Below are 11,812 nucleotides of genomic sequence, written 5' to 3'. Positions count from 1 at the left end.
TTTGGGGGGGGGGGGGTAGATGGAATCTATCGTTTCCCCTCCTGCTCAAACAAACCCCACAATCTCCATGTGGAGAAAGTGCACGTAGTTCATTAACTCTCTCCGGGGCTGTAAAAAGCTATTGTCCCGCGAGCATTCCAGGCGCACTCAACAAAACCAAAAATACCTCTGGCGGGTCGGGGGGGGATTTTAAGAGGGCAAACTTAGCACGTCTGTGACTCATAATATAATTTCCAACAGCGGTCCCCTTGGGGGCCCACCGCAAGCTGCACTGTTCTCCTTTATCTGTAGGATAACTGGATAGGATCTACAAGCTCAGGATCCATCCCGTTTGCCATGCGTCCTGAGCTTGTAGATTGGCTATTTCCGCTGCGTGATGCCGAAGGATCATTGGGCTCTGTATAGAGCAGTGGTTCTCAAAGTGGGGTCTAAGGACCCCGGGGGTCCTTGAGGTGGTTCCAGGGGGTCCCCAGCCAAATGATTGATAGTTGGGAAACCAAATGAACCCTTAAATGGGGGTTCGTGGTCTAATGCATATCACAACTGGGGGTCCTTGAAATTAAAATAGTTGAGAATCACTTATATAGCTGTAAAAAAAAAAAGACGGGACGCCTGGGGGACAGAGAGAGAGAGAGAAGGAGGGGGAGAGAGAGAGAGGGAGAGTGAGGGAGGTGAGGTGAGGGAGAGCGAGTGCATTTAGCGGCGACGCCGCGGCTGCTGCCGCTGCCGGAGAATGCACTCGCTCCTTCTGGGTGAGGTACAGTAGGTCTGCTGCTGCAAATGTGAGGCAGGACAACAGGTGAGGGCAATCAGACCAAAGTGTACCCCTCCCCTATAGCCTCTTTGATGGTTGATGCAAGCCTGGTCAGATTGAATGACATGCGTGTCACACTGTGTGTGGTGGGGTGTGGTGGGGTGTGGGGGGGGGGGGGGGGGTGGGGGGGTCATGGCAGAAACTCATCACAGAAATACTTTGTGTTCCCGTCAGAGTCGACCACAATGCTTGGCCCGCCTCACCTCGACTCACCCTTATAGTCCCTGTGTGTGTGTGTGTGTGTGTGTGTGTGTGTGTGTGTGTGTGTGTGTGTGTGTGTGTGTGTGTGTGTGTGTGTGTGTGTGTGTGTGTGTGTGTGTGTGTGTGTGTGTGTGTGTGTGTGTGTGTGTGTGTGTGTGTGTGTGCGCGCGCGCCACACACAGAAGTTCTAATTTTAAGTACTTTTTTAAGTAAAAGTATCAATATCACAATGTAGAAATACTCTGTTACAAGTCAAAGTCCGGTATTAAAAATGTACTTGAATAAAGGTACAAAAGTATGTAAATATACATACTTACATTATACTTATAATGCTTATGTACTAAATGTCCTATTTCACAAGTTCAAAATATATAAATATATTTTGAAAACAGCCAAATTATATAAATGGCTGAAGATGCTAATGTATGTTTTGTAATAATAATCTAAATCTACAAAGTAACCACTAACTAAAGTTCTCAAATAATTGTAGTGGAGTAAAATGTAGGCTACAATATTTGCCTCTGAGATGTAGTGGAGTAGAAGTAAAAGTATGAAAAATGTGAAATACTCCAGAAAAGTAAAAATACCTCAAAACTGTACTCGCAAGAAACAAGCAACCAGTACAGTACTCAAGTAAATGTATTTAGTTACTGTCCGCGTGTGTGTGTGTGTGTGTGTGTGTGTGTGTGTGTGTGGTCAGCTGTCGTGCTCTTTTATCCCATGGATATCTGTGATTCGGGGCCAGTAGGGTTGGGCAGCAACAGGCTATGTGTGTTTTGTCCACAGAGATTTAGAGGGCATTCTGGGATTGTGATCCCCTGTTTGCATTGGTCGGGCCAGGGTCAGTCTGCCCTGCCAGCCTCCACTACGCTCACTACACCAGTGTGAACCACACTGTTGCCATGTCCGCTTATTATAAGCCAGCGGTTCTCAAACTTTGTCATATCAAGGACCCCCAAATTGAGATAGCTTCTTTTGGGCTTGTTTTCATAGACCTGGTTGCTTCTCTTGCGAAATCTGGCAACGCCGGTGCGAACTCACAGGGAACTGGCAGTGTTGCCAGATTTTGCGAGTGAAACAAGCGACCAGGTCTATGAAAACAAGCCCAAAAGAAGTGGCCAGTTTTACCACTGAGTCCTATTACATCAGCTATTTGAAAATAGCAGATATATGCTTTTTTCAAAAAGAATCTTGAAAGACATTTTAAAATGTTGTGAATATTTTAACAACGCCAATCTTGTATGGGGATCCATCCCTGGCACAACATGTTTTCAGATGGGGGGGGGGGGGGGGGTCCACGGACAAATGTATTCACAAATACATATTGATTTCTTTAGGTGGTCCTGGATATGAACATTTTTAAGAAGCACTGGTTTAAACAACATTAGGAAACAAGCCCAAATAAGCAACTACACTTTAGAAACAAGCCCAAGAAAATGCAACCCTCAACTAACTGCCAATATTTACAAGCTACAGAAAAACAGCCCAAAGTCGCTTATAATAAGCAGACTTGGCAACTGGGAACTGGTCTACAGCCAGTACTGCTGAGCAGGACTTGTACTGTTTACAGTAATAGAGTGACGCACACAGGGCACCATGTGGGGGGAAAGGGGGGAGGGGCGTGGGGGGATATTTTCTTAACCACTTAAAAGGTACGGCAACAGATGAAGATGTTTACAGTAGTTCAGTGGTTCTCAAAGTGGGGTTCAGAGACTGCCCCTGGGTCCTTGAGGGAGTTCCAGGGGGTCCTCAGCTTAATGTATTAAAATAGCATCAAAATCAGCCACAAGCTATATATACGGTACACATTGGCTATTTGAAAATGCCGATGTACAAGCTCACAATGCATTGTCATGGGACACATTGTGAGCTTGTAGATCTGCTATTTTCAAAGAAACTTTGAAAAAAATTGGGATCGGCATCAGACCCAAAAATCGGGCACCGGTCGGCCTCTATGCTAGAGTGACGCCCCCTGGAGGGCCCAGTGATAGCAGCAGTTGTTTGCATGTAAAGCAGTGGTTCTCAAACGTTTCAAGGTGCGACCTCCCAAAAATAATCATATTTGAACTGGGGACCCCCAAAATAATAATATTTGAACTGGGGACCCCCCAAAATAATCATATTTGAACTGGGGACCCCCCAAAATAATCATATTTGAACTCCACCCTGAAAAGCACTTGTAATTGTAGGAGTTGAGGCAATACATTTTGTTTGACTTGGTTGCACAGATAGATCTACATGCTCACACTCGTCTATTTTCGAAAATTTTGCCTCTTTTTTTATGTAATATTTGACATTTTTGATATTATAGTTTGTTGAATACTTTTGACACAGTCATTATTTTGTATTTATTTTTCATTTTAAAATGGTCTTAAAAGTCCTTAAACTGTCACTTTAGAAATGTGCAGATACCCTGTAATACACTTATACTGTATGTTGGTCTGTTTACAGTTGAGTGAGAAAACTATGTTGCACAATGCAAATTAAGCTAATCATCTGGGGACCCGACCCACAGTTTGAGAACCACTGATGTACAGTACAGACCCATAGAGAGAGAGAGTTACGACACACTTTGATCCCGCCGCAAAGCGGGCCGCTGTGGGCTTATTGGGACTATAGTTCCAAACATTGGAACTTCCTCATTGAGATTTCCACATTCCATTCTTACAATGGGAGTCAACGCTAGTGTCGTCACTCTCATATTAGACCACGCTGGTACAGTACAATGGTCTTGAGTCACAATGGCCTTTGACGCACCGGTCCGGCGGTATGTAAAGGTCGAGCCAGATTGGACTCCGATTACAGTTTCCCATCCAGTAATAAGGAGGAGGGAGTGCGAGAAGAAGGCGGTCCTCAGCGGCCGCCGTGCGCCAGAACAGCTGCAGTGGCTGATGGGAACGCTAATGGGCCTGGATCTGTCAGCGTAGACAGCAGGGTCGACCTGGGTTCACGGAATCAGTGCTAGGAGAAGTACTCAGATTTTTAAAATCTATTTTACAAGCTCACAATGCGTTGCAATACCATGCCTTGTGGGGGGTCGGGACTCCCGGGGTGGGGGGGGGGGGCAAATTATTTGCTTACGGTGTAACCAACGTACAGTAGGCTATAGGTGTATACAGGCTATCTTCACATTTCTAAAGTGACAATTTAAAGACTTTTAAGACCTTTTCAATGCCTCTAAAATAAAAAATGATATCAAATATAAGACCATTGCTGTGTCAAAGACTCAAACTAAATGTAATGACTCAACTCCCACAATTCCAAGTGCTTGTCAGGGTGGGAGGTCCCCACTTCAATTATGATTATTTTGGGGGGTTGCAGACTGAAAAGTTTGGGAACACCTGCTATAGAAGAAGTACTCTGAATTCAACGTGATGAATTTTGTGAGCTTGTAGATCTGCTATTTTCGAACAGCCAAAGTAAAATTGTAAGTACACTACTTGAGTAAATGTAGGCTACTTATTTACTTTCCACCACTGCGTGCAACCTGACCAGTGAGAAATCAAACTTGATGAGAGCAGAAAATGCACTGCTTGGCAAAGACACCACATGCTGTAGACAGGCAGCAATGCACTATGGGATTAGCAGCATTATATCTGTCGGCTTGATCTTGTGATGTTAAAAGTTGAACTCCGGGCCCGGACGGTTGGCGTAACCGTCTGGGCACCTAGGCAATCCAGCCTAACAGTGTGTTGCGGGTTCGACCCCCCGTCGATCCCGACGACCTTTGCTGCGTGTCAGTAGGCCTAGTCGTCCAACTGCCTCCAAACGTGGCACAAATATAGCTCACGTGTCTGGGCTTTGAACTGGCAACCTTTTTCTCCGTTCATTTTGCATATAATTTGTATACTTTTCATACATATACACCACCCAGACCTTCCCTTGTCATGTAAGCCCTGCCCTGTTTAGTCAATCCTTTCCGTGTCCGGGCCGGGTGAGCTTCCCCGTGTTGAGTCAAATTAAGCTGCAGGCTCCACTCCTGCTGGTGCCCTTTCGTCAATTCCCTGTTTTGCCCTATTGAGACTGCTGTCCTCCCCCCTTGAGCTCCTCACTCCTTCCTCTCTCCTCTGTGGACAGTGATTGAGATCATCTGGGATTCCCACCCAGCTATGATCTGCTCATTCAGCTATGAATTGAGTCCTTAGATAAGTTCCCTCTGCCCTATGTTCCCTCAAAACACTAACCCTAACCCCAAGCCTACTCCTAAACTGAGGGAACATAGGGCGGCTGAGGGAACATAGGCATAACCCCGTTGAGAGTTTGTGTTTGCTTGTTTGTTATGTCTGCCTTTGTCCTGAGAGTTTGTTCCTACGTTCGTGTGGAGAACTTTGGTTACCTTTAATGCCCTGTGAGGTGTACCTCTGTTGTGAGTTTTATTAGTATGTCTATGTTTACAATGACTCTTTGGTTCCTGAGTGTTTCTGGAAGCGGGTCCTACAGGCTCCTGAGCCTTGTCGCGACACAAATATATGTGTTGTTTTCTATGATTTTTCTTTTCTTCCACCTTCTCCTTTCTAATTGGCCCCCATGGCAGCCCCCACTTTGAAAACCACTGCGTTAGTGAATGAATGCAGTTGTGTTCTTGCCACATTTAAATTCAACGCCACTGACAAACATCCGATAAAGTTTATTCCAATTTTATTCTTTCCCGCCCTTTTTCATTTTCATTTTTTTTTTACAAAAATACAAATAATTCTCTATACAAATAAATATTGTAATAAAGATGGCAATTCAGGTAATTATGTACAGTCTGTGCGCTTCACAAGAGGCTCAACCTTTGCAAAAAAACAACAAAAAAACAAGAAACCAGACATGATATGAATAACTTATACTTCTTTTTGTACACATGCTCATAAGTTAAGAACAGACTGGTGTGTTTAACTCAGTCACACTCCCTCCAGCCACAAACAAAACACACACTCTGTGGCTTTCATGGGTGGTCTGTCATCTGTCGTCTTGATACATTCATGCTTGTGTGTTCTTTCGCTGTGAGACAAAAGTCAGGCTCTCACATGAAGTGTCTCGCATATAAATGTGTTCCTTCCACGAGGGGGCGCCAGCCATAAAAGTCTAGTCAGAGCGTCTCCCTTCTGAAACCACTTGTGACTCCAGGAGGGTACAAATTACGAGTCCATTTGGTTGTCTCTCTGAGTCTGACCACAGTGCGTCTCCCACCCGAAAGCACTAGTAACTCTGAGAGGGCACAAATGTAACCACATGGATTATATACACGGCCATTTGCTTACGCTTGCACCCTCTCAGAGTTAAATTAACAAGCGTACAATCCCAAAACACGGAAGTTCCACCGCCTTCCTCTGACCGCTCTCTCTCTCTCTCTTGCTCGCGCTGTCTCCCGTTATCGCAAACCACCGGACGTCATGGTCGAAGGCTTTCCTCTGCGGTGTTTTCGCTCTCTGCGTTGATTCTGGTGGGGAGGGGGCGGAAGTTACGTTTTGAGCCCGTCCAGCGCCAGCGCGATGATGCGCGGCATGCTGCGGTAGAAGGACTCGTTCTCCAGGCCCACCAGGCTGTAGAAGGTCAAAGGTCGTCCCCCCACCGTGGCCCGGACGCGCGCCTCGTACAGACCGCGGTCGTTCTTGGAGCTGAGATCCACCAGCACCTGTTAGCAGCACAGAGGGAGAGGACATGACTACATGACTCAGCATCTTTGCTCGTTTTCCCTACATTTCATACTGTACTAGATTTCTTACATGATTTGTTTCAAAACATAAAAAAAATTACTTAAAAAATTGATTTCAAAATTTATTTCTGATCCTGGGAAATCCATTTTCTTTTTCAAATCTCTTTCATTACTTTTGCGCCGAAATTAACAGACTTTTTTGTTGTTTTCTTATAGATTTTAGTGATTTTCTAATACAAATAACTAAGAAACTCTCAAAACCCTTTAAGGAGGTACATTTTCTTAAATATATGAAATATGGAAACCTCATATTGTACAAGACTGTTACTTTTCAGGATTCAAATAAAAAAAATAGCAAAAGTACCAAGTAAATTAAGTAGCAAAAGTAACAAGCTCAAAACACGTCACTTCGCGCCGGGTTTCGAGCTTGTAGATCTGGTACTTTGATACTTTTGTGCTGTAGTGTGATCAAGTTAATTTACAAAAAAAAAACACAAAAAGTTAGAATATGGAGATAAGAGGTTTCTGCCCGACAGCGACGATATCTTGTTTCATTCATTGGAAAGCCCAGTTAAACTCTCATCCTCTCTGTCTTCATAATATTTGTAAGGATTTCGTACCTCTTGGAAGGTCATATGAAGGTTCTTCGTCGGGATGCCCAGGACCCAGCGGTACGAGTCTCGGACCTGGCTGACGCGCTGTGAGGACTCCGTCACGACGGCACAAACTACAACAACAAGGAAGAGAATGCACTTCAGTGAGTAAGATCGTCTACCTTAGATTGACTGGTGAAGGGGGCATGAAACTGGCCTTGGACAATTTTTCTTTTCCGGTGCAGGTTAAAAACTACAGAAGGGTAAAAAAGCAAAGATTTGAGTTACAAATGTTTGCTTAAAAATATATATTCAAAGGTTTGCACAAATGCTCACGATTTTACAAAAATAGCAGATATACAAGCTATGAGCTTGTATATCTGCTATTTTTGAAGTATAAAAGGTTAAAACTAGAAAAAGTGCTCCTCGGAGCACAAGTCTCCGCCAGGTCAGCTAGGTTATTATGGCCTCCTGGTGGCGCTATAATAGGCCAATGTGAAAAGGGTGCCATTTATTCTTAGGCCTTGCACGGCAATAGGACACTGCATTCATGAGTTGAGGCATTTTGTTCCAAAAATGTGGTTTGCTAAATTAGACCAGCTGGTGGCGCTATAACAGGCCAATGTGAAAAGGGTGGCATTTCTTCCTCGGCCTAGTGGGAATGTGTGTGCAAAATTTCACAGAAATCGCACACTGTGTTCATGATTTGAGGAATTTTGTTCAAAACGGACCTATCCTGCAAACTTTAGAAGCCAATGTTAGCCAAGTAGGATAGAACATGAAGTATCGGACACATCCATCTTGATCACATGACTATAGAGAGACTGTGTACCGATTTGTGTGATTTTTGAACAGAATCTGAAGGAGTAAGAGCAAAAAAATTTGTTTTTCAAAACTCAGCCTCCTGGTGGCGCTCTAAAAGGCATATGTGAAAAATGCATGGCAAAGGTTTTTCCTTGGCCTCTAAGGAGTGTGCATGCAAAGTTGCACGCAGATCGGTGCAGTTATAGCTAAAAACGTGAATGGGCCTGTTATAGCGCCACCATGAGGCTGATTTGAAAGTTTTCAAGTGACAATTCGTCCTGGGCCAAGTGGGAATGTACGTGGAAAATTGCACGGAAAGTGCATGCTGCGTTCATGATTTGAGGCATTTTGTTCAAAATGAACCAATCCTGCTAACTTTGGAAGCCAATCTTAGCCAATCAGGATGGAATATGGAAAATCGGACAGATCCGTGTTGATCACATGGCTATAGAGATACTGTGTACCGATTTGTGTGTTATTTGGAGAAAATCTGTAGGAGTAACATTAAATAATGTGTTTTGCAAAAGTCGGCCTCATGGTGGCGCTATGACAGGCTGATCTGAAAAATGTGGGGCAGAGGTTCTGCTGTGGCATCCAGGGAGTGTGTGTGTGCAGTTTCACAGCGATCGGGCCAACGGTGGCGGAGATTAGCTGGTCGCAGACAGAAGGACGGACGGACGGACGGACGGACACACGGACGGACGGACGGACGGAGGGTAAAACATACTCTCTCGCCATGCCTATCGGCCTGGCGGAGACAATTATTGTGATGCTATATTAAAATATTTTCTGGGGACCCCCTGGAACCCTCCCAAGGACCGCTGGGGGTCCCCGGACCCCACTTTGAGAACCAATGGCATAGACAGTAGTCAACAACATTGACAATGCTTGCACATTGGCGTGCCTATAAATCGAACAGACACATTCAGTCACAACAGTCACTTTTTCATTAGCTGCAGCTGCATGCTTACAGGCCAACCTGCCATGTTTTTTACACTGCTGTAGTTTGAAGGCCACCAGTCCACTATTGAAAGTGGTCAATTGACAATTGTCATCTGATGAGTGCTGGGTGTAGCTCATATTCCGTACCTTTCCCATTGGATCCAGGTATCTGCCTCTTGCGAAGAAGAGGACTCCTCCTGCGTCTCTTGTGCAGCTTGAAGGCCGGGCGAGGGAACAACAGACCCAGTGCGGGCGTAGGGGTGGAGGAGGTCATAAGGCGGTCACCTGCCGGGCCTTCTGGCTCTGGCTGAACGACGCCTGCGGACGCCGGGACGGGGATCGACGGGGAAGGATCCTCTGACACCGAGGGTGTTCCGCCCAAAGGCCCGTTCCCTTCGGACGACGTTTCACTTTTCCGCGTCTCATCGTCAGCATCGCCTGCTGAAGTTCCTTCCTGTTTGTTCATTTTCTGTATTTCACCGATGAGGATGGTCAGGAACGAGTTGGGAGCGTGGAATTCCTCGAAGGAGGCAAAGGAGGACGAATCGGTGGGGTTTGGTGTTCCCGAGGCGGTTGGAGGGTCCTGCAGGAAGGAGAGGGTGTCCAGGTGCAGCATGGGAGGAGCAGGTTTGGATTCCAGTTTGGAGCGTAGTGATGAAATAGCAGACTGGTACTGTCCCTCCAGCTGGTGTAAGGAGGGCTCTGCTGCCTGCAGAGGAGACACACACAGGTTGAGGGTTTTAGACATCAGTGCGGAACCAGTGGTGGAAGAAGTACTCCGATTTAGGACTCAAGTAACGGTAGCGATACCACAATGTACATTAAAATGTATTAATTAAGTCAAAGTACAAAAGTATTGGCATCAAAATATACTTAAAGGAGTAGTACAATTTCTTATTTTCTATCAATTACACACCCCATGAAGCCTTGAATTTATGGAGATTTTTTAGTTTTTATCGCATTCCTGAGACAATAATTTGATCACTGGCGGAGACTCAAAGAGTCTCCTACTGACCGATGACCCGGTCAACAAATTATTGGCTCAGGAATGCGAAAAAAAACTAAACAATGTCCATGAATTCAAGGCTTCATGGCATGTGTAATTGATATAAAATAAGTACTTTTTTGGGTGAGCTACTCCTTTAAGTTAAAAGTAACAATAGTTAGTAGGCTACTCATTGTGCAAAATGCTACAATTCACAAGTTTTTTCAAAGGTTTTCAAAATTTCTTTGCAAACTTTTGATAATAGCAGATCTACAAGCTCACAGCGGGTTGCATCGTGACCCGTTGTGACCTTGTAGATCTGTTATTTTAGAATAGACAAAGCATAAGATAGGCCCTAATTGCTTAATGTAATACTGTATCTTGCCTATATGTACAGTAGGCCTATTTGTATGTTTTGTGATAATAATCTAACTAACTAAAGTTATCAAATAGTTGTAGTGGACTAAAAAATATTTGACTTCAATCAAGTAGAGTAGAGTAGAAGTATAAAGTACTGAAAGAAGGACATCCACAAGTATAGTAAAAGTACCTCAAAATTGTACTTAAGTGCTGTACTTGAGTGCTTCGTGCATTTCCAGGACGGCCACCTACCTGTATAAAGAGGTTTTCCTCTTGTTTGAGTGGTGTGGGAGTGGGGGTGCTGTGTGCTGGTTGTTGGTCCAGGTTGTCAGCCAGGCCTGTCAGGTACTTCTCCCAGTCCTCCACCAGGGGGCCCACCTCTTTGAACAGGGCGGGTAGAGCTGGAGGAGGCCTCCGCTCCTCTGACCCAGCAGTGCCGCCAAGCTGTTCTGCAGGGAATAACACCACTTTACAATGACGGTGGACCACAACATCACACATAAGCTCTGTGCATAACTGTAGTCCACTGTTTCCTCCAGGAAAAAATCCTATCAGTACAGGACTGCACAACGTGGAATAATCTCCCATTGGCCATAAGAAATTGTCCTTCTTTCCCATCCTTCAAGTACAATCTAAATCCATGGTTCTCAAAGTGGGGTCCGGGGACCCCCAGGGGTCCTTGAGGGAGTACCAGGGGGTCCCCAGCTAAATGATGGATAGTTAGGAACCAAATGGACCCTTATGGGTCTGTAACTCCATTTGTACACTCTCAGAGTTAAATTAACATAGATTTTACAATAGAAATTGGGTTCCCAGAGATATAAATGCCATTAAATGGGGGTCCGTGGCCCTAATGCATGTCAAACTGGGGGTCCTTGAAATTAAAACGGTTGAGAATCGAGCCATAAAACTCTTCTTTCAAATGGGGGTCCGCGGGCTAATAAGTGTCAAGTTGGGGGGTCCTTGACATGAAAAAGTTTGAGAACCACTGATCTAAAGAAATGGTTGCTTGATAACCAGACTTGCAACCATTATTAAACAACACTGCACTTTAGTTAGGCTTTGCCACTTGTGGTAGGTGTGCTTGTACATCCTTTAATTTTTTTTAGCTTGAAACTGTGTTTTGTAATGTATTGTATTATTTATGAAGTGTTACTGTAACTTTAACTGGATACAATTGGCTTTAAAATGTACTTTCTGTTTACTAAGGCGCTTTAGAGACGGGGGAGACCCCTGTTACTGAACAAACTCTCTCTATATATACAGTAGCAATTCTATCAGAATGGCTGGTGTACCTGCTGTGTGTGTGTGGCCCAGGCCCCCCAGGTCCCTGCGGTCTCGGGTGTGGGCGAAGGCGGTGCTGTAGATGTGTTCCACCAGCTGGGGGAGGGTCTGCGTGAAGAAGGTCAGGTCCACCTTGTCCCTGATGTAGTCCTCAGCCCTCTGCAGCAGGTCCAACAAGGTCTGCAGGA

The sequence above is a fragment of the Gymnoscopelus microlampas genome, assembly GCF_963454915.1.
Source record: "Gymnoscopelus microlampas genome assembly, chromosome: 5".
NCBI lineage: Eukaryota > Metazoa > Chordata > Actinopteri > Myctophiformes > Myctophidae > Gymnoscopelus > Gymnoscopelus microlampas.
The sequence above is the reverse complement of the archived record's forward strand: the minus strand, read 5'-3'. Positions refer to the sequence as shown.